The 23,114-nt window shown below is 50.6% G+C and overlaps 1 long non-coding RNA gene across 1 annotated transcript in view; it reads left to right on the plus strand.

Moving 5' to 3' along the window:
• The window catches only part of LOC136792942 (uncharacterized), a 70,989-nt gene that overhangs the window by 14,020 nt on the left and 33,855 nt on the right, over window positions 1-23,114 (plus strand). The gene's annotated exons all lie outside the window — the stretch shown is intronic.

Consider the following 23,114-nt stretch of genomic DNA (forward strand, 5'->3'; position numbering starts at 1 on the left):
TTGGCTTCCAGGCCAGAGACCTGCAAACTCACCCCTCTGGTCGCCCTAGCCATCAGTGGAGCGGGGCGGAGCGTTGTCCCAAGCGGGTCTCTGCGTGTCCTGTAGTACCCAGGCCTTGGTGCCTTTTTACCTTCCATCTCCCTTTGCCCCCCTGACATACCGCCAGGCAGTTGCCTAGCAACCTCTCCAGCCAGACTGAGCCTCGTGGCATAAATTGCTGCTCTGCACCGGGAGAGGTTTCTCCCTCTTCTCTCTCCTACGTTTTAAGCAAAGAGACATCCTAAAATAGGGCATTTTTTTCTATTCCTTTTTTTTTTTTTGACAGACAACTTCTGTGTAAATGTTGAAATCTGTGTTGTCTGTCAGGGGCAGTCAATCTGAAAACTTTGCTGAAGAGAATGTATATTTAGTAACGGGAGACAAAGAGAAGAAGACATTGAGATGTCAGTTATTCTGGCGAGTTAATGCAAAAGCTGGGTGTTTAAATCAAGTGATTTAGGGAAATGAGAAGGACAAAGAGAGATGGGCCCAGTTGCCGATTCCTGCATTCTGAACAGCGCCGGATCTGTTTTCTTGAACCCCATCTGTTGCTAAGGATGTCTTCGGTGTCAGTCTACCCCTGTGAGTGACTCCAGACCATTGGCTCTTTCTCTTGTGTCTTTAAAATGTGGCAAAACAGGCCTATGAGAGTCAGTGTTTCCACATTTCCTGTGTAGTGAGTTGAGCAGTGGCTCCCACCTCCCCAAAAGGTCTGTCCAAGTCCTCACCTCCCAGTAACTGTGACTGTGATCGTATTTGAAAAAAGGGCCTTTGCAGATGTGTCAATAATTAAGGCAGGAATCTCGAGATAAGATCTTCCTGGATTTAGGGTAGCCCCTAAGTCCAATGACATGAGGCCTAATAAGAGAAACATAGAGGGAGATTCAGGACACAGAGACAGCAGAGAGAAGACAGGAGGAGAGTAGATGCAGAGATTGGAGAGATGTGTCCACTGGGCACAAAATACCAAATATTTCCAGGAGCCGCTGGGAACTAGGAGAGCGGTACGGCACAGATTCTCCCTAGGATGGTTGATTTTATGTGTCATGTCGACTAGGCTATGGGGTTCCCAGATGTCTGGTTAAACATTTTTTCTGGGTGTGTCTGTGAGAGAGTTTCTGGAAGAGTTGACTCGTTAAAGCAGACGGCGCTCCCCAGTGCGGGTGGGCACCAGCCGGTCCACGGAGGGTCTGAATAGAACAGAGAGAAGAGGAAAGGAAGATTTACCCCTTCGGCCTGACTGTACGAGCCAGGACAGTGGTTTTCTCCTGCCTTGGACTGAGACTTATCTCTCCTGGTTCTCAGGCCTTTGGACTAAGGTTGACCTACACCACTGGCTTTCTTGGGTCTCCAGCTTGCAGATGGGAGACTGTGGGACTTCTCAGCCTCCGTAATCATGGGAGCCAATTCTTCATAATAAAATCTATTTATATTATACTTATAAAAATATTAGAGTTGACCCTTGAATGACATAGGGGTTAAGGGTATCAACCCCTGTGCAGCAGAGAAATCTGTGTATCATGTTACAGTCGCATCGGTACCCGAGGTTCTGCATCAGGGGATTCAACCAACCATGGATAGAGTACTGTAGGACATATTTATAGGGAGAAACATCTGTGTATAAGTGGACCCGTGCTGTTCAAGCTCCTGTTGATCGATGGTCAGCTATGTAGAGAGCTATATCCTCCATAGATATCTCAGGTATCTATTTTATATGTGTATTTTAATATCCTATCCCATCCTATCCTATCCATCCCCTCCCCTCCCCTCCCCTCCCCTCCCCTCCCCTCCCCTCCCCTCCGAAAGAACCAGCCCTGATGAGAACTTGATTTCACGCGTCTGACCTCCAGAACTGTGCAATAATAAGTCTCTGTCGTTGTAAGTCAGCTAGTGTGTGGTAACTTGCTACAGCAGCCGTAGGAAGCTAATACAAGCACACACACACCCCCCCCCCATGCTCCTGGGTCCCATCTCCTTGGATGGCATCATCGGCCGGCCAGTTGTTCAAGCCCGAGCCGCGTCCTGACTCCTTCGCTGCCGTTGGGCCCGAGGTACCCAGCCAGCTAACGCGTTCTCCCAGATCCACCCCCTCGTAGCTCCTCGCCTTTCCCCTCCACCCACTTCACGTTGCCACTGTCCGGTTTGAGGTCTCGGTAACGACCACCTGGCTCACGGCAGCGGCTTGACCACCGCCCGCCGGCTCTCTGCACGGCCGGCCAGCCTGCCCCCGGGCCTCCTGCTCCGAGAGGCAGAGCTGAGCAGATCGCCCTAAAACTCTGCATCGCTTGCTCCTCACAGCTGTGACCCATTTGGGCGCTGTAGCGTACCTGTCTTTCTTCATCATCCTCTTCTTAATTTTATTTTTCTACTCATTTTTAAGGTTAATAAAGGACATTTAATTAAACTACTACAATGCACCGTTCCTTGTGCTCAGCCCTGGGCACAGATGAGCGAACAAAACCGAGCGCGTGCCTGAGTTGGGGCAAAAGACGCGGAGAGTGATTTCATTCCAGTAGAGAGAAGTGAAGGATGAGAAGTGACCCGTGTTACGAGAGTGACCGACGCGGTGGGGTTACTCGATCGCTAACCTAGTTTAGGGACAGAAGAAGCTTCCCCTGAGGAAGCTGGGGGAAGAGCTGTCAGAGGAGGGGGTGGAGGAGGGATGGACCGGGAGCCACGTGACCTGGGACGGGCTGCAGCGTGGTGTGCGGGGAGCCTGGGGGAGGCGAGTGAGCCGTGGGGACAGAGGCCTCGCAAGGCACGCAGGAGGGCAGGAAGGGGTCGGCCACGCGGACGCCTGCGGGTCACGATAAGGGACCTGGATTTTATTCTAAATGAAAAGAGAAGCTATTGGAGGGTTTTACGTGGGGAGCGAACCGGTCAGATGTGTCTCTAAAGTAGCACGTAGGCTGCTCTGTGGCAGCGGACTGGAAAAGGGCGAGCGTTGGCCTGGGGACAGCCAGTTAGGAGGCCCCTGAAGTCGTGGGAGGTGATGGCAGCTCCCCCCAGGGTGGGACCAGGAGGGGAACTGACCGGACCTGGACGGGTGGTGCAGGGAGAGGCTACGGGAACACCTACGGGAGGTGTCAGGGCGACTTCCCGGCTTCTGACTGAGAAACGGGGCAGTTGGCCCCATTCGCTGGGATGGAGGAGACGGGGGTGGGGTGGGGGGGGGGCGGCAGGGGAGAGGAACCGCCGTGTTCCGCGTGAGCTCCCTCGTCTCCCCAGGCCTCTCCTGTGGCTTTTTCTCCTTTTCTCCAGCTCTTGCTCCAGAAGCCCCCAGGCCCACTTGTCTGTGGGCCTCCCCGCTGCTGCCCCTTTGGTGTGGAATCCTTGGTGTGTTCTTGCTTCCCTAACGGGGCCTCAGAGAGGCCTTCCTGACTGCCCCGCTCCTCTGCCTAGGACAGCGGGGGTGCCCCCTGCACCCGCCAGCACCCTCTCCCTCCCGGACCCCTCCCTCCACTCCTCAGGCAGGTGCTGTGTTCTCACTGTAAAGGCGCTTCTCCAGGGTGAGTGCACCCCGTGCACCAGCGGGGAGAGCTAGGCAGGAGGAGAGAGGCCCGCCCCCTCACAGTGGCACATGTGTGCCCAGCTCGTAGCCAGCCTGGACCGCAGGTGCACGTTTCTGAGCAGGAATGACACCGGTCTACCTAGCGACACGCAGCTGCTGAGCGCGCCCAGTGAAATAACGGACGTGCAAATGTTTTATAAACTCAGGGCACTAATGATTTGTTTGGTGTTGCATGGAACAACATAGAGTCCTAGCAGTCTTGACTCTGTTATTGCTGGAATGTTGAATTCAGTTATGGACGTTTCAAAGAGACCTTTTATTACCTGAATGCATTACTTAAATATATCCTCTAGCGTTACTTAAATATATCCTCTAAATCATGAAAACTGGCAACAGGGATGTGGTGAGACTCTAGCAGACATATATTTTCAGGGCAAAGGTTCCCAAATACTGGTCTGTGGAACAAGACTAGTATGTAATGAAGTTTTCACCTGTTCGCGGTGTATCTGCCAGTGTAATAATATTGCCAACTTACCTATTTTGGGAAAAACAGTCCTTCTTTTAAAATTGATTTTAGGTTTTGTTTTTAGTGATCTGTACTGCAACATCAGTTAAGTTGCCTTACCTTGATCACTCAGTTATTATTATTTTTTAGAAATCTGAAATATACAATAGTTGTATCCATCGTTTTTCGGGTACTCTTCATTTTGGAGACTTTTTTTTAAACCTGTTGAATTTTTGGTAAGTGCTGAAGAAACCCTGAGGGAAATAAATTGAGCTGGAAACATTGGTCTGTTTGCTCAGGCTCTTTGCGGGGCTGGGAGTAGAGAAAGAAACTATGATTTTTTGGGTTCTGGCTGAAATGGACTTTATAAGTTATCTAATTCCACATCCTCTCTAAGAGATGCTTTCATGCGCTCAATTACGTCCCTAAAAAGTGTGGTCTGCTTCCAGTGGCCAAATACTCACTAACTCCCGGGAGGACCGTGCCACCTTTGAACCGTTACGGCTCTTAGAATGATCTTCCTTAAACTGAGCCCCAATCCATCTCTACCTCATTCCACATAATGGATCCAAATTAGCCCTGTGGAATCCCAGAGAATATTTCAAATTTCTTCTTCATGGGTGTTATTCAAGTGTCAGAAGTTGGTTATCCTGCTTCTTTTCTAAGGTAATCAGCTTGGATTCCCAGGAAATACATTGGAATGAGTCAAGTTGATTACCTTCTCCACTTCGGTGGTTCTTTCCGTCATTGCCTGTTTCCTACCCCGGGGTCCGGGTGGCCCTTTGATGTACCGATTCCCTGTGGTGATGATGCCTTAGCTCCTTGGGCCATGAATCCTTGGTGACGCACCCACTTGGACTGTCACCTGTCTGTTCTTCCTGTCTGGCGTATCTTCCCCGATTTCTGCCTTCCTGCCTGCCCACGGCTACCTGCAGCCTCTGATGCATTATCTCTTTGCCTGGTTGAGGCGCATGGGCCTTGGATGCTGACTTAGCTCAGGTCCCCCAGGCTCTCTGAGGTGGAGATTCGTGAAGGAAGTGCTTTGGGGAGGACCCGCATAAAAACAGGGTAACGGGATAGGAGAGGGAAGAAGCCAAGCAACGGTACAGCTTCCACGCGTCCCTGACCTGGGCTGGATCCCGGGGGGAGCTCTGGAGGGTAAACCGCGCCGCACAGAGCGTACCGGTCAGCCATTGGACGGCTCCAGGGTCGTAAGCTTTGGCTCACAGTTTGCCCAAAGGAAGTATAGCTCCAGGACCACAAAGATAGTCCTTTCAGTAAGGTTTCGGGGTGAGTCGTTTGGAAAGAAGTCCGTAGACGCTGGGGGCTGGGGCAGGAGGGGCTGGGCAGAGGACTGCCAGCCTCTGCTTCGGCTCCTCCGTGGCATGCGCCTCAGTTTCCTAATCTGCAGTCTCGCCGCATCCTGCCTGTGTCACTGCTGAGCAAAGGAGTCCGGTCGGAGTCTGGCCCCTGGTCCCCTCTCATCCAACTGACCGGGGCGCTCTGAGCATGCCCAGTGTGCTGATGGCTTTCCCTAAACGCTGAAGGGGGCTCCGGGGTGCCCTTTGATCAGGTTGAGTTCAGGCCAGAGTAATCCCACTTTCTCTCCATCCGTTAATGCCACTACAATGGAGGTGTGTGTGTGTGTTTCTTTTCAAGTGGGGAAAGCATGTTTTGATTGTCTCCTATTCACACCGCTGGGGAGGGATGGATTTCCTGCCCTAAATAGTACATGATGGTCAAACACAGGACCCTGGACGGATGAGCTTGACAGCAATTTATGAGGCAGGTACTCAGAGCCCAGCGGAGGAGCATACCTCGAGCCGCGCAGGGCCACCCAGAGGTTGTCCTTGGGGACAAGGTGAACTGGCAGGGGAAGTGGGAGACAGGCTTTGTAGTGACAAGAGGGTGGGGTGGCCCCTGGTTCCTGAGGGAGGATGTGGCCGGCTTGTTGGAATGATTCTGTGGGCTGGCAGGGAAGGGAAAGCTGCTGTGTTGAGGACTGGGTGGGGTGCAGCTGGTCCGGCTAGTAAGGGGAACTCGCTGGGTAGGGAGCCTTCCTGCTGGGTGGGAGCATGTCTGGGGAGAGCAGGGGCGCTCGTGGTTAGGTCTTTGGGGCTGCGTGGGGCTCAAAGATGTCAAGGCAGCTGCACGTGGAATTTTAGACTTTACAATTTTGAGCTTCCCGTTGACCGAAACATCTGAATCTTTGATCACATATGCTGTGGCTACACCGTATCCCCATCCAGCCCCCGTGGCTGCCCACGTGCCCAGGGGCCCATCTTTGCACTTGCTCAGTCATTGCAGGCCTCTGGGAAGCATGGATAAATCCATGTCTCGAGGCATGTGGACTCCAAGGAAAGGGGCAGGCAGAGAGGATAGAGAAGAAGGACACGGCTGGAGCCAGATGACCTTCTCGCTGGAACGGATAGCATCCCCCACTGCCTCTGTCCTCTCGTGCCGTCACTCACGGCTGGCCTCTTCCAGGGATCCAGGAAGAGAACAAGAGGATCCCATACACACTAAGGCACAGGAACCAGCTGTTCAGTCATTTGGGTACAAAAGTCCATTTGTATCAATAAAACAGTCCTGGAAGCACAATGCAAATTTCATTATTGGTACACTGAGCTGGCGGCGACGCTTGGGTGCCTCCTTAAGGAGAACGCTATTATTATGCCTGATTTGTGATTTCACAGCCGTGGAGGCAGAGGCGCAGGGAGTCAGATTGGTGTTCTCAACATTAGCCTGATGGAAAAAAAAAGTCTCACAGAAGCCATCATCATCTTGCGTTATTTTTTTAACTGCAAACTGTAATATGTAAAGAAAGCCTCAATCTGCAGGAGACAAGAAACCGAAGTGAAATAAATTATGCTCCGTGCCAGGAGCGCTCATCTCCAGGCATGGTTAATGAGCTCGCCCTGCAGATGTGTTAGGGGTGCCGAGCTGCTGACACAGAGAGAAGATGTGGATTCCTGGTGTTGAGGTTGACTTCATATTTTTCCCTTGCTACTATTCTCCAAGGTTTGCTTGGTTCTTTTTTTTTTTTTTTTTTTAATTTTATGGAGGTATATATTAGAAGATATTTAAAGTGTACGTCATGATGATTTGATATCTTCTTACATTGTGAAAGGATTCCCTCCATCTAGGTAATTTTCACATCCATCACCTCGCATATTGATTTACTTAAATCTTTTTTTTTTTTTTTTTAGTGAGAACATTTAAGTTCTCCTTTCCTAGCAAATCTCAGTGACACGATACGGTGTTACCAACCCTGGTCCCCGTGTTATATGTTGGATGCTCGGATCTTATTCATCTTATAGCTGAAAGATGCACACCCTTTTACCAACCTTTCCCTCTTTCCCCCGCTCCTGTTCCTGGCAACCAGCCACTTTTCTATTCTCTGTTTCTGTGAGTTTGATTTTTTTTTAAAATTGTTTTTGTTTGCTTGTTTCTGTTTGTTTTTTTTTTGTTTTTTGCTGTGCTGCGAGGTATGTGGGATCTTAGTTCCCCGGCCAGGATTGAACCTGTGCCCCCTGCAGTGGAAGCGCAGAGCTTGTTTTTAATTTGAAGCATTCCCTTGAAATCTCTTTAGGACAATGTTGTGTGGTGAGAGATGAACCGGATTTGTAGAAACCAAAGAAGCTGGTCTGTCTTGTTAAGAGAAGTGATCTGGCCTAAGGGTGAGAGATGATCTAGCCTTGAGGCTGATGAGCTTTACTTGGGGGTCCAGTCAAAGCCCAGGGAGTCTTGTGCAGTGGAGAGAGTAGCGTTTTCGTTAGACTGTCTGGATTGGGTCCTGGCTCCCTTTCTTCTAAGCCCTTAGACAAGTTGATTAACTTCTTTGATCCTCAGTTTTCCTTGTTTACAGAACTCGCTAAGGAGAGGAGCCCTATAGCCCTGGGGGTGCGTGTGGTGTTGAACAATCCGTCAGCAGATGTGTGTGAGCAAATGCACATGGCAAAGCCCTGTGTAAAGCGAGCTTATTATCAGCATCCCTGGGCCTCGGTTTCCTCACTTGTCAAGTGAGATAGCGGACCAGTTTCTGAGCTCGCTTGCAGTTCTGAGATGGCCAGCCTAACGAGGGGACAAGGCAGCCTGCTCATTTTATAGTGTGTGTGCAGTGGCCCCTACAGCTTGCAGTGCATTAAGTTGAGAAGAGCAAAGAACCAAGACGAAGAAGGTAGTGTCTGCCCTCCGAGTGATTCGCAACATACAGAGGACAACGGGCATATAAATAAATTCACCCCAGCGGGATGTGGAGGCCGTGGGCGGGAGGTGGGGAGCCATGTGTGTAGATGCAGACAAGACTGGACCACCTCGTCTCCAGGTTCCATACTGAAATCAGTCCTAAAGCTTTTGACCTCCTCTCAGATTTTGGCACATGAGGGTTTGGGTCCAGTTTTTAAATTCCCTCTGGGCAGTGTTATGAGATATGGGAGTTGCACAGCAGGAGAGAAGGAGGGGGGCTTTTAGATCCCCCTTCTCGGGGTGGCCTCCTAGGAGCCATGCTTGCTCTGCCTCCCAGCTGTGAGGGCAGGTTAAATGTCTTATTCTGAGTCAGAGAATCAGGAAGTATTGCAGAGTTGGGCAGATGGGTTCTTAGGAAACGTCTAGTCCAGAGAGGGAAGTAGAAGCCCTGGGGAAGGGAGCTCTGTTATCATTATTATTATGAATCTGTCTTCTGCAAACCTTTCCTTCCTCTGTGTTGTCTAACGCGGGTTCCTAATCTTGACTGCGCCCTAGAATCATGGGGAGAATTAAAAAATCTCCAGGCTGCGCCCTTGACCAATTGAGTCAGAATCTTTGAGGGTGGGACCAGAGGTATCAGTATTCTTAAAACTCCCAGGTGATTCCAACACGCAGCCAGGGTTCAGAACCCCTAGCCTAAGTCTTCCCATCAACTCCAGCTTTGCCCCATGTTGCTTCAGTCCTTCCGGAAGACTCCACCCTTCCCAATTCCTGAGCCAGTGTGACTAAGGCAGGCTCACCCCAGGGCGTGGCGTCCGGAGTGGGTATCATGGCCCTAGTCCAGTACCTGGGACCATCTGAGTCCACCTCTTTGACTTCACCTCCCGTGACTCTCTCCCTGCTAGCTCTGCTTCAGTCCAGCTGGTCTTCCTTTGGTTCATCCAACACACCAAATGTGTTTCCACCTCAGGACCCCGGCAGCTTCTCTCCCCTTTGTCTGGAAGTCTCTTGCCTTTGACAGTTGTATGGAGGGTCCTTTCCACAATTCAGATCACCTTCCTGACCCTTTCTCCACTAGCCCCTCGGCCCGTGTACCCTCAGTGAGTCACCTGATTTATTTTTCCCGTAGCACTGATTATTCGCTGAAAGTTTTTGCTTACTTGGTGATGGTCCATCTCATTGCACAAGGATGTGCTCCGTGAGAGCAGGGGCTTGTTCTTTGGGTCACGCATGAGCTCTCGGATGAGGTCATTGCCTCTCACGGGTCTTCATAAATACTTACGATTGGTTGATGTCTTCTGTCATATACCCAGGCTGTCCACCTGGCAGTATCACTGACCTCCCTCCCTCTTTATCCATTCCTGTGTTTCCCATTGTCCTTTTCCCCCCATAGTGTTATGCACACAGTAGGTGGACATTTGCTGGCTTGGGGGGAATCTACAACATTTTCAAGCACCAGTGATGACGCCTGAAAGTGTTAAGTATATAGAATCTTCCACTCACAGAAGTGACATAAACTTTAAAAACATTTTCTTTTCCTCCTGCTGCATTATCACCAAGTTTGGGGGAAACAAATATTCTGGAACAAAATGTTTCAGTTGTGAGCTGTTTGTATGCTTTGCTACATTTCCTTCCTTGGGGGGATTTATTAACTTAAAATGGAAACCCTCCCCCTGTGAAAAGTATTCAATCATGTTTTCAAAACATGTGGACTGCGGAGTGTAGGTCAGTCACCACCAGGCCTCATCCCCTGTCTCCATTTCGTTGGCCTTGGGGCCTTTCCCGCAGGCAGGTGGAGGAGGTGCTCTCCAGAGCCCTCGGCCTGAGTTTAAAGCTTGAGTCATCTTGTCACAAAATAGAAGGGATTTTAAGTAAAAGGAACTGGAAAGAAACTTTCAGGCCCTAACCCTGGACACGGCCACAGGGAACAAAGGCCTGGTCCGCTTCAGCCCTGGTCCAGAGCGCAGATGCTATAACCATATGCAGAATCAATGCCGGCCCCTTCCTTGGACGTACTCCACTCTGCAGGAGCAGTCCCAACTTTAAAATCTTACTTTGCGTCTTTTAGTTACTTGTATAACACCCTCTCACGGCTGTTCACTCGCAAGGGAATTCGTGAGTAGGTGGACCTGGTATTAGGGTGGTTTCTTGCTTTGGTATAAGGAACGAGACTCAAAGGGTTTAGGTGGTCTCTGCTCAAAGTCACGTGGCGACGGGCCCATAAGCTGTGGCTCAGACCACATCCCTGTGCGTTTGAGTGCATATTGGGTCCACGGGTGCCTGTGTGCTGACAGAGGAAGCCAGCAAGGAATAAAGACTGGGATCCACCGCTCCCAGCTCTCAGACTCCCAGCTGGTGGCCCCGAGCCGGCCTCTTCCCCTTTCGCAGCAGCAGGTCTTTGGTCTGTAAAGTGATGGCGTCTGAACGGCGGGCGTCCGAGATTCTTTCCTCTCCTCTCCTCTTGTGTCTCTCTGATACTTTTGTGTACCGTTCCCCATAAAACCATGGCGGGGCCTCATGGTTAGGGTGGCTTTTAGGGGTGAAGAGAAATTTAATATTGTAATGGATGCCCACGTTCTGACCATTCATTGGTAAGATTTTCCCAGAGTAAAGGACTACTCTTTGCTGGGACTTATGCGTTAAAAAAAATGCACACCACAGAGGAAGTGGGATCACAAGCCTTTGGTTGAGGTCCCGGCCTGTCTCCACCGGCTGATACCCTCTCAGGGCCTCAGTCTCCTCGTCTGTTGAGTTGTGTGTGGTGTTGATAACCTTCCTCCTAGCGTTGCCAAAAGACGAAATGCAGTCGGGAACCCGAAGGTCTTGGACGCCACTTGGACATCATGACGTGGAGAGAGGCAGGGAGTGACCAGTACCAGGGAGGGGTGTCCCTGTTCCCCTAGGGGCCCCCTTCCTTGCTGGGGAGCCCACTGGACGTGATCCCTTTGCTGCTTTCCTTCCTCTGCCCCAGGCACAGGAGTGGCCTCTCTGACTGGCGGACCGACCAGGTCACACTGGGCATGCTCGGTTCCGCTTGGACCTCACTCTCCTTTAGAGGGCGGTGTGCACACAGAGACACAAGGCTGAGGGCCCGTCCAGGGCTCTGACCCGGTGCGCGGCGCGCGGCGCGAGGGCTGCCTGGGCCTCGCTGGCTGGCCGCCCCCTGCAGCTCATCGCACAGGCCCCTTAGGCCCTTTTTAACCCCCAGGTGATAATATGCTGACCCTCCATCTGCCTTGCCGTTCATCCGATTTCTCAGTTTGTTGAGAACCTGGGTGGGAAAGAGGGGCGCGATTTAGTATCACGTGCCCCCCTCGCAACCACCACGCGCCCTACCCCCATCAGAGACCTCCAACCCCAGTTCCCACTAGCCTGGGCCTGGGCTTGTTCACCAACATCTTACTTAGAGGAGAGCCTTCCGTCTCCTTCCCGGCATCTCCAAGGAGAGCAGATGACACCACCCCATCCGTCACTCCCGCTGGTGTTCCATAACCCTTGCCGACATGCCCTCCTTCTCGGGTTAACCTGCATTCCACCCGCTGCCATTCGTTAGGCCCACTCCCTCCAGGCTCACGGCACCAGCCTTATTCGAGGGAAGGTGAATAACTCGCTCACAGTCACCCTCTCCTGTGTTAAAAAGTCACCTTTCTGCCTGGTGGTGTTTGTTGTTTAGAGAGATGTCCAGACACGCGGCTTCTGTCGCATTGTCTTTCCCAAGCACAACTGAATCTCAGATTCATAGGCTCTTCCAGAATTAGAAGAGTGTACCAGGACCCCCAATCCAGATGGTCTTGGCCTCCCTCTAACGAACCAAGGTGCCACCGGTCAGCTTTGTCTGTTCCTTTGCGTGGTGTAGCCAGGAGCACATACAGCTGCCCCATATACTAGAGACACACGTGATTTAGATACTCCACAGCCCCTGTCCTTGGTAATTACCAGCTCTTCCCAGATGCCACCCAAACACCAACCACATCACCGAATACTCCAGGTCTGGAAGTTCCTGGGGAATGAGGGTCTTCGTGTATGTTCTAGAGATATTCCACAGCCCCTTGGCAATTCTCTGGTGAACTGCTCTGAAAGCTGGCCCTGCGTGCAATTCAAGGACCGTCTCAGCTCTTGATTTTGTTGGTTCCTCCTCTGACCAGAATCCTTTGCTTCGGGATTGGATTATCCTTCCCTCCCTCACTGGAGTTCCCTCCATCGGTCAGGATAGGCCGGGTCGTGCTGCAGTAACAACAGCTCCACAATCTCATTGGTCAGCAGGGAGGGTTCTGCTCACTGTGGGCATATTCAGGGCCCAGGCTGATGGAACAGCCACCATCTCAAATATTGCCAGTTGCTGTTAGAGGGAGAAAGAGACCGGGGTGAATTGTGTGAGTCATCGAACCTTATGACCAGTGGTGACACCTGTCACTTCTGCTCACTTCTCATGGGCCAAAGCAAGTCACACGGGTGTATCTAACTTCATCAGGGGTGGAAATAGCAGTCCCACTGCAGGTCTGCAAGCAAAGAGCCAAGAATACTTGGTAGACACGCGAGCGATTCTAACCACACCAGCTTTCTTTCTCTTTCCGGAGGGGGAAGAATTCCATAAACCATCTGTGAAAGAAAAGAAGCTATCTAATCCTGTTTTCCAATTTACTTAATTTAAAAGGAGCAAAAAATAAAAAAAAAAAAAAAAGAAAATAAAAGGAGCATACTTTGACCTAATTAGGGAAGGTGATTTTCTCAAGATCATACACTGAGCCAATGGCACATTATTATTACTAGAAACCAGGTCTGCTGACGTGATGTTGGTTTTTCCTTTTTGGACCATAACGTCATGTGGACATGTTATCTTGTTGATTTATCCATATGCCCGTTTGGGTTTCTGAATCAGTAAGGTTGTTACTAATTTTAGCTTGACTGGCTGGTGGGTAGTGGTACTGTGGTTGATTATCAGCAAGGGAACTATTTAATTTAATAACTCCCCCAGGCTCGTAAAGTAAAAAAATCTGATGGTTTTCTTCATGGGAACATGCATCTGTGTTTAAACAGCAGTGCTGCCGGCATCCTCTGTCAAAAAGCCCAGCCTCAGAGCTCAGCCTGTGTAAACTGAGCACCCGCTAATAGCCCAGTATAACGGTAGCACTTACATTGGAAATGCGGGTGGACAATTACATTGGATAGTGATAGCAGTGGCATTAAAGGTCTTCTCAATGCCATGTGCGGCGCTGTTTGTATTTTCATTAACTGACTTAACCCCAGGGCTTATTCGGCAGGTAGGGATTGGTAGCCACGACTTACAGATGAAAACAGTGATGGTCGCAAAGATTAAATAACGGGCTGAGAGTGTAAAACCAGTGATTATAGAGAATAACCTTTGTCATTCTCACCATACCCAGTTACTGGGTAGAAAATCCCAGGTTGAGATCGCTGTGGTCGTTCACTCATTTGTTATCTCTGACCAGGCTTCCCCAGCGGGGGCATGTACACCCTCGTAGCGCAGGGACCGGGTATGTCTTGATACCACTGTATCCATAGCCCCTAGCACTGAGCCTGCCCTGTAACTGGTACTCTGTAAACAAGAAGTTTTAATGATCATAGGTCTGGACGCCCTGGATCCCAGGCAGAGATGTGAGTTTAAGCTTCTCCCTGGTTTAGTCACTTGGTTTTGCAGGGTTTGACCCTCCCCCATCTTCTTACCTCCATAAGCCCCACCCATTTCTTTGGAGTATCTTGGGCTTCTGCACACGAAATATCTTAATTTTAATATTTTTATATCTCTCTCCCTTGTTCTTGCCCTCGTGCCCTCTCTTGTTCTCTCTCCCTTGCCATCCCCTCTCTCTCCGTGTGTTTGCTCTTTCTCTGTTTTAATGACCATGATAAAGAAGTACCGACTCCAGAACTCACATCTGAGGAGTGGCTTGTTGCAGGGTCATTGAATTCTGCAATGACAACGCTCACCTCAGGGGCGTCCAGAACCAGTCTTCGATGCGGCGTCCTGCAAGCTCATTTAGTGTCTCTGCTCATTAGCCTGCGGAAATTTCCTTTGATTGTTTCATTCATCCAATTTTAAGTTTGTAATTTAACTGTGGAATATGATAATTGGGTTTAGCGTATCCAGTCTTGACTGAAAATGGATGCAGCCTGGAGTAGACTTTTGGTCTGGGCTGTCCAGCGACTTGTCAATTCAGCATCAATGCCGTCAGTTCGTGAGTTTGTCACGTGTGTACTGAGTATCTGCTGTGTGTGCCACAGGCGTTGTGCTGCTTACAGTGATGTCGTAAGCCGGACACAGTGCCGCCCAGCAGGAAGCTCACGAGTTAGCGGGGGCCAGGGAGGCACGTGAACAGAAAATCATTGTGTTTATGTAGCAAAGCTAAAGGTATAGGCGTGCCTGAGGCCGTGGGCGCTCAGAGGAGGGTCCATAATCAAGTCTTACTGGCTGTAGTTGATAGACTCTGAGATGGCCCCCCTTATCCCCAGCTTCTGGTGCTATGTCCTTATGGAATTACCTTCCCCCAAAGGACCTGTGATTTCCATCTATCTGGTAGAAGACAGCAAAGGTGACTGATGGCACTTGAGTAGGTGCAACAAGAGTATAATGCCCATTGTGCTACCTTCCTGGCCTTTGCTGGCTCTGATGAAGGGAGTGGCCATGTGAACTGCCCTGTGGAGAGACCTACACAGTCAGGAATTTCTGCCAGCAAGCACGTGAATGGCTGGGGTGAGAACTCAGCCCCGACAGATGCTTCAGTTGCAGCCTCATAGAAAACAGCTAAGCCGTGGCTGGGCCCCTGACCCGCAGGAGCTGTAAGGCAATAAATACAGTGTGTGCCGGTTTAACCCCCTAAGTTTGCGGTAATACCATTATGTAGCAATAGGTAACCGACACAGTGTTGGAGGAAAACTTCCTGCAGGAAGTGATGCCTGAACTGTGCCTCGAAGGATGAGTAGGAGTCGGCCCAGGTGCCTCAGATCTTCCCGGACTGACGATGGGGTCAGGCCCTCATCAGTCGCGAATGACTAGCTCTCCACCTTCAACAGCTTCCTTAGCCATCCGCAGGCCCATCACATGGGCAAGATAACGTGTGAAGAAGGAGTCAGCCGGTCTGCATGCAGCGGGCAGTGATGCAGATTCCAGCCTCCTGCCTTGATGATTCAGCGAGATCCTTTCCCCTGTTCCCTTTACAAATCGTCATGGCTGCGGTTGGTCTCCAAGCTGGTCTCAGGGCATAAGTGCTCTTTCTCCCCAGATTGCCGGCTTTTCTGATTAAAGCAACGTTCCTCTCTTAAAAAAAAAAAAGTAAAAATGCGTCTACTATCGCTGACCCACACAACATCACAGCTTAGCCCAGCCCACCTTAAACGTGCTTGGAACACACACGTTAGCCTACAGTAGGGCATAATCATCTGACACAAAGTCTGTTTTATACTATAATGTTGACTGCTGCATGCAGTTGAACACTGTACTGAAAGTGAAAAACAGGACGGCCGTCTGGGTACAGAATGGTAGCCAGGGTGCTGGTCTTCTACCCGTGCGATCGCAGGGCTGCCTGGGAGCTCTGGCTCGCTTCCGCTGCCCAGCATCGCAAGAGAGCATCTTACTGCATAACTAGCCCGGGAAAAGCTCAAAATACAAGATTTGAAGTCTGGTTTCTACTGCGTGCTAATTGTTGTCACACCACTGTAAAGTCGAAAGACCCTCCGTCAGACCATCGAATGTTGGGGACCATCCGCCTGGGGGGGGGGGTGAGTGGGGTGCCCTGAGGAGAAGGACATTGAAAAGAGCGGGGACCCAGCACGGATGAAGGTTTGGGGCAAGAAAAGGCCCGGGTGGTAAGGGGACCCATTAGGTAGAACGATCAGAAATTGCTGCGAGTTGATGCGTCTCGATTTGCAAAAATGCCGCTTTCGTTAGGACTGACCTATTATAAGCAGCCCCGTGCTGCCAGAGCTTAAACTTTGAAGGAGTTCCTGTTAACACTCACTTGACTCACGTAATGTGGGTTTTTTGACTTAAAAAACATGAAGATGGTCTGTCTCCGTGGAGTCTCTCCATTTCCTTGAAGTAATGTGAAACGTCGGAATTTCTCTAGGCGTGTTCGAGCTTCACAGACTAGCATCTCACACCCGCACGGCAAAGGAGAGCCTCAAGGATCCCCTGGTACCCTTCCGTCCCAGCCCACTGCAAGCTGGGAATACATCCTCTGCCCTTGGCAAAGGAGAAAGTAAATCAGAGCCAAGGGAGGTTAGTAGCCAGGGCTGGAGGTGGGAATGAACGACCTCACTTACTTCCCGGAAGCTTACCTCTGTCTACCCCCTGCACGCTTTCTCTTTTCGAGCCTGAGTCACTTTTCCTCCTGTACAAGGCCAGCCGCTCACCAGAGGGCTTGATCCCGGCACGTTCTTCCTGTTCTCGGCATCACTCATCAATCACTTCCTCCCCTTGTCCTTGACCTTTTGCTTCCTCCTGACCTTTTTCTTTTTAGATTGCAAAGATGGCCAAGCATTTCCAATTCTAAAAACATGTTCTCTCTTGCCCCTACATTTTCCAGGTTTTGCTTTGAGTTTCTCTCTCCCTATTGACCTTCTCAGTGGTGGTTCTTGAGTGAGTGGTGAATTCTCTCTGCTTCTGTGTCCTCATCTCCCATCTCTGCTTTGGTGCATTGAGGTCTGATCGGCCGACTTCCCACCCGCTCACCTCTGCACTTCGCCGACGCCCAGGGCCAGCGTTCTGTGCTGCAAGTGACCCGGTGAACTGTGCCCACTTCTTCCTGCGGCTTCTTTTTTTTTTAATTTTTTTTTTTTTTTTTTTTTTGCGTTATGCAGGCCTCTCATTGCCACGGCCTCTCCCGTTGCGGAGCACAGGCTCCGGACGCGCAGGCTCAGCGGCCACGGCTCACGGGCCCAGCCGCTCCGCGGCACGTGGGATCTTCCTGGACCGGGGCACGAACCCGCGTCCCCTACATCGGCAGGCGGACTCTCAACCACTGCGCCACCAGGGAAGCCTCCCCCCCCTTTTTTTTCTGCGGCTTCTTTTGCTCTTGGCTTCCACGTCAACACACCCTTGTTCTCCTCCTTTCCTCTGATTGACTCTTCTCTCTCTCCCCTGTCTGTCCTCCTTTCCCCATTCTGTCTCTTAATTAAATGTCGATGTTCCTCTGAGTCTGTCCTTCCTGCCATATGTCCTGGCTGAACACGCTCATCTTCTCTCCCGGATTTAGCCTTCGTCCTGAGCAGATGACCATCAGAGCTGTGTTTCTAGCCCTGATCTCTGTGCACCAGCCATGCCAGCCTCATCACCTGACACTCCCCACGAACATGAAGCTCTGTTTGTACAGAACCGGCTTCCCACAGATGCCAGGGTAGTGGGGTTCCCTCTGCCTTCGATTCATGCCAAAGCCTAGGCTGTCTCTCCACACTTGCTCATCACTACTCATCCTTCAAGACTCAGGTCAGGCGTCGGCTCCTCCTGGAAGCCTCCTGAGCCTCTGACGGGGACCAGATAACGTCCCCCCTCCCCACCCATATTCCCACTCTGGTGGCATTGCTCCCTTGTGGTTGCCTCTCGTTGCTTCCCGTTTGTCTGTAGGCTTCCAGAAGGCGCCAGCTTTCTTGTCTTTAGCCCTGTACGCTCAGACTCTATCACTGTGCCATTCATTCATTCAGCAAGTAACGGTACGCACCTGCCTTCGCTAGTACCCTCCTGGGCCCCGGGGGTCCGTGCTGAGCAGCGGGGTGTGGACACGCGCCAAGGTCACAGCATCCTGGGACTTGTGTCTGGTAAAGCGTAGCTGGGACTTTGGTTCTGACGCAGACAGCATGGTCGGGGAAGGTCTCCCCAAGCTGAGACCAGCCGAGGGATCGGATCGGGGTTAGCTCGTCGGTGCCCTTAGGGTAGGGGGCTGAGGAGGAGGGAGGCTCCAGGTAGGAGGAACACCTGTGCAAAGGTGCAGAGGTGAAAGGGAGTATGACCTGCTGGAAGAAGAGAAAGCAGCCCCGAGGCTCGACCTGCTGTTTGAGGTGGGGTCTGCCGAGAAAGGAGGCAGGAGAGGACCACGGCCGGAGGGCAGCACGGGGAGCGGGTGGAGGGGCCGCGGGGCACCCAGGGAGCCCGTCAGGAGGCCCCGCGGCAGCTCGGCTGAGAGGGGATGGCACAGAGTGCTTCCGAACTCAGACCGTGTTGATACGCGTTGGTCAAAGGTGTTCGCAGGTGCCGGGTGTCAAAAGCCGAGGTCAGGATGTAGGACAAGCCGGTGCTTCTCCTGGCAGACTAGTGTGACTAAGACACAGAGGCATCAGATGCTTTTTTTATTTTTTAAAAAAATTGTTTATTTTTATTGATTTATTTTTGGCTGTGTTGGGTCATCATTGCTGCGCTCAGGCTTCTCTCTAGTTGCGGCGAGCGGGGTATACTCTCCGTTGCGGTGTGCGGGCTTCTCACCGTGGTGGCTTCTCTTGTTGCGGAGCCCGGGCTCTAGGCGGGTGGGCTTCAGTAGTTGTGGCGCGCGGGCTCAGTAGTTGTGGCGCACGGGCTTAGTGGCTCTGTGGCATGTGGGATCTTCCCGGACCAGGGCTCGAACCTGTGTCCCCTGCGTTGGCAGGCGGATTCTTAACCACTGCGCCACCAGGGAAGTCCTAGGCATTGGATTCTGACTAAAAGCAGCCTGTGGTTTTCCCTCCGAATAGAGGATGGAGCGAAGTTTTAATTCCTCGTGCTGCGATCAGGCCTTCTTGTATTGGGAATTCACTTTTGCGTTGGTTTTGAGTGGCCGCACTGACTGCAGGTTTTTGCCGGCTTCGAGTGACAGGAAGAGAACAGATATCCCTGTTGCGTTTTTCTCGGTTCCTTGATCAGAAGCAGTCAAGGCGACGGGGCCGCTGCTGGGATCTGTGGGGAAATCAAGCTTCTGCTGGCCTTGGCGCCATCTAAGCTGAGAGGCGCGAGCGTTACTGAAGGCAGCCCACAGCCCAGCTGGCCCAGATGCAGCCTTCCTAAGGCGGGTAATAAAGGCAGACTCAGCAGGACAACTTAGAAGTAAATTTGTCTGTTTCTGGAAGCAGGGGAAAGAGCCATGAGAAATGATATTTATGTTAGATGTTACCTTTCCCTGGGTTTTCTCTCAAAAGTCCTGATGATTTCTTTTTGTGTGGTTGCCTGGGGATATTGTTTCCAGCCCATCTCCCACAGCCGAAGGAGGCTTTGTGGCTTGGTTGCCTGGGGCAGTGGAGTATGGAGGAGGGGGCCATGAGCGGAAAATGGCTTTTCTCCTTCTCTAAAAAGAATGTCCCTCCATTTGCATCTGCCCTGCTCACCTCTTGACATCACCTCTCCGATCCCCCTCAAGCCTCAGCTAATTTGTACGCTTCGCCTCCCCGAGGCACTTGCTGTTCCTCTTCTTGGCCTGCTTTTCCCCTAGGTTTTCGCACAGAAGGCACCGCTCATTCTCACATCACAGCCGGAATTGACTGTGGACACCCTTCTTGATTATGACAGTTAATTTCCTGGGTCAACTTGGTGGGGCCGTGGTGCCCAGAGGACGTGGTAAACACTATCCTGGACGTTTCTGTGGTGGTGTTTCTGTGGCTGAGAGTAACACGTAAACGGGTAAACTCTGAGTAAAGCAGATTGCCCTCCATAATGTGGGTGGGCCTCATCTAACTAGTCGAAGGTCTTGCTGGAACAAAGACTGGCCTCGCAAAGCCAGGGGGTGTTTTGCCGGTAGATAACCTTCAGACCTGAACTGCAACGTGGGCTCTTCCCTGGGTCTTCAGCCTGCTGGCCCTCCCTGAAGATTTTGGACTTGCCAACCAGGACAATGGCCTGAACCAGTTTCTTAAAATAAATGTCTCTCCCTATATTCACATCCTCCTGGTCTTCCTCCTCTGGAGAACCCTGACTGATACACTGAATAGCCTGCCTAAGGTCTCACTTCTCCTTCCTCCACAGTTTCTCTGCCTTATCATTGCCCTGTTTCCATTCAAAAGACTTGTCAGCACCTGCAATCATCTTGTTTATTTGTTTGCCTCCTCATTTACTGCTTCTCTCCCCCAAGAAAATGTACATACGCCAGGGTCAGGCACCTCACCTGTCCTGTGCATGGTTCTACACCCCAGAACCTAACACACCCTCTGGCACATGAACGGTGCTGAGTGAATAATGAAGTGAAGTGCATGCAGTCTTTTAGCTTCCAAAGAGGCATTGGAACAAAAACTTGTACACCAGTGTTCACAGCAGCATTATTCCTAATAGCCCCAAGGTGGAAACAACCCCAAATGCCCATCAGCTGATGAATGGATAAACAGCATGTAGAATATGCACGCAATGGAATGGTATCAGGACATGAAAAGGAATGAAGTCTTTTTTGTTTTTGTTTTTGTTTTTGTTTTTTGGTGGTACGCGGGCCTCTCACTGTTGTGGCCTCTCCCGTTGCGGAGCGCGGGCTCCGGACGCGCAGGCCCAGCGGCCATGGCTCACGGGCCCAGCCGCTCCGCGGCACGTGGGATCTTCCCAGACCGGGGCACGAACCCGAGTCCCCTGCATCGGCAGGCGGATTCTCAACCACTGCGCCACCAGGGAAGCCCAAGGAATGAAGTCTTGATACACGCCACAGTGTGGATGAACCTTGAACACATCATGCTAAGTGAAAGAAGTCAGACATGAGAGGCCACGTATTGGATGATTACCTTCAAATGAAATATCCAGAATAGGCAAATCCATAGAGACAGAGAGTGGATTAGTGGTTGCCAGGAGCTGGGGGTGGAGGGGGATAAAGGAATGGGCAGTGATGGTTTCGGGTACAGAGTTTCAGTTCAGGGTAATGAGAATGTTCTGGAATCAGGTAGTGCCAGTGCTTGCACAGCATTATGAATATACTAAAAGACACTGAATTGTACACTTTGGCATGGTGAATTTTATATGTTAGGTGAATTTTACCGCAATTAAAATAAAGCAGGTAGGTATCCACTCTCCCATTTAATCCTGACCTCACCTTGGGAGTGGATCCAACAGCTCATACTGAGCAGAGAGTTGAAATGATGATTGTCCTAGAATCCCACAGCTGGCAAGTGGCAGAATCACAGATGCCATCCAAGGATCCCTGGCCGCTATGGTTTCTGAATCCATCTGTGTTCGTCCACTTCCTCTGCCGTGCCTTTGATTTAATTCACTCTTGCTTGTCTTTGGACTCTGCTGATAGGCTCCTGCTTGGTGGTCTCCTGGCTCATAGTCAGTCGGCCTGCATCCTATTTTCCACCCTCCACCACAGTGATCTTTGTTGAGAAAGCATGTACCGTACCGTGTTACTTTCATCTGAAAACTCCCATATTGGACCCCCGGTGCACCCCTGACAGTGAATGCCTTTCTCCCTCCGTCAGCAGTGGCCCCTCAGGTTTAAAATCGCACCACCCAGTCCCGTGTTCGTGGTGGCATCACTCGCAAGCCAGAAGATGGAAACAACCTAAAAGTCTGTCAGTGGATGAACGGACCAATGGATAAATAAGATGTAGGGGACACACACGCACACACACGCACGCGCACACTGGACTATTATTCAGCCACGAGAAAGAAGGAAATCCTGCCGCATGTGACAGTGTGCCTGGACCTTGAGGAAATGATGCTAAGTAAGATGAGTCAGACAGAGATAGACAAATACTGTATGATATCACTTATATGTGGAATCTAACAAAGATAGTCTCGGAGAAACAGAATAGAGTGGTGGTTACCAGGGGTCTGGAGGGGACCTGGGGAGGGGAGGTGTCGGTCGCAAGGTACAAACTTGCAGTTAGAAGAAAAATAGGTTCTGGAGATTGAGTGCACAGAATAGCGATTATAATCAACAGTTCTGTATTTTATACTTCGGAGTTGCTCAGAGACTAGACCTTAAATTTTCTTACCACAAAAAAGAAATTATAGTTATGTGACATGATAGAGGGGTTAGGGAACGCTACAGTGGTGATTGTATTGAAATACGTAAATGTATCAAATCAACACATAGAAATGTATCTTTTCTTTTCTTAAAAAATAAATAAATTTATTTATTTATTTTTGGCTGTGTTGGGTCTTCGTTGCTGCGCGTGGGCTTTCTCTAGTTGTGGTGAGCGGGGGCTACTCTTCGTTGCGGTGCGCGGGCTTCTCATTGTGGTGGCTTCTCTTGTTGCGGAGCATGGGCTCTAGGCGCGTGGGCTTCAGTAGTTGTGGCACATGGGCTCAGTAGTTGTGGCTCGCAGGCTCGGTAGTTGTGGCACATGGGCTTAGTTGCTCCACGGCATGTGGGATCTTCCCGGACCAGGGATTGAACCCGTGTCCCCTGCAATGGCAGGCGGATTCTTAACCACTGAGTCACCGGGGAAGTCCCACATGTATCTTTTCAAATTAGTGTTTTGGTTTTTTTGGATTTGTACTCAGGAGTGGAATTGCTGGGTCATATGGTAGTTGAGTTAATTTTCTGTATATGGTGTGAGGTAAGAGTCCATCTTCATTTTTTGCATGTCAGTATCCAGCTGTCTCAACATCATTTGTTGAAAAGTCTGTTTTTGCACTATTGAATAATCTTGGCACTCTTCAGCTGGGTTAAGTACTAAAAAATCGACTAAGCTATCTTTATGCTGATTCTTACCAGAAGCATCCCAGGCATTACCATGATCTCTCTTTTACAGTTGAAGAAAATACAGATAGGAGAGGTTAAGAAACTCGCCCTAAACTTATATGGCTGGTTAGAGACAGAATTGGGTTGAAAATCCAGTTCTCCTGATTCCTACTTTGTTATTCTGTTATATGAATTACATCCATCCAGCTGAATGACTATTTTATTATAAACCATCCTGCATTATTTAAAATGTAGAGAAATTATTTTAAATGGATGGAGAAAACTCTATCAAATTTTC

The sequence above is a fragment of the Kogia breviceps genome, chromosome 17, assembly GCF_026419965.1.
Source record: "Kogia breviceps isolate mKogBre1 chromosome 17, mKogBre1 haplotype 1, whole genome shotgun sequence".
Classification (NCBI taxonomy): Eukaryota; Metazoa; Chordata; class Mammalia; order Artiodactyla; family Physeteridae; genus Kogia; species Kogia breviceps.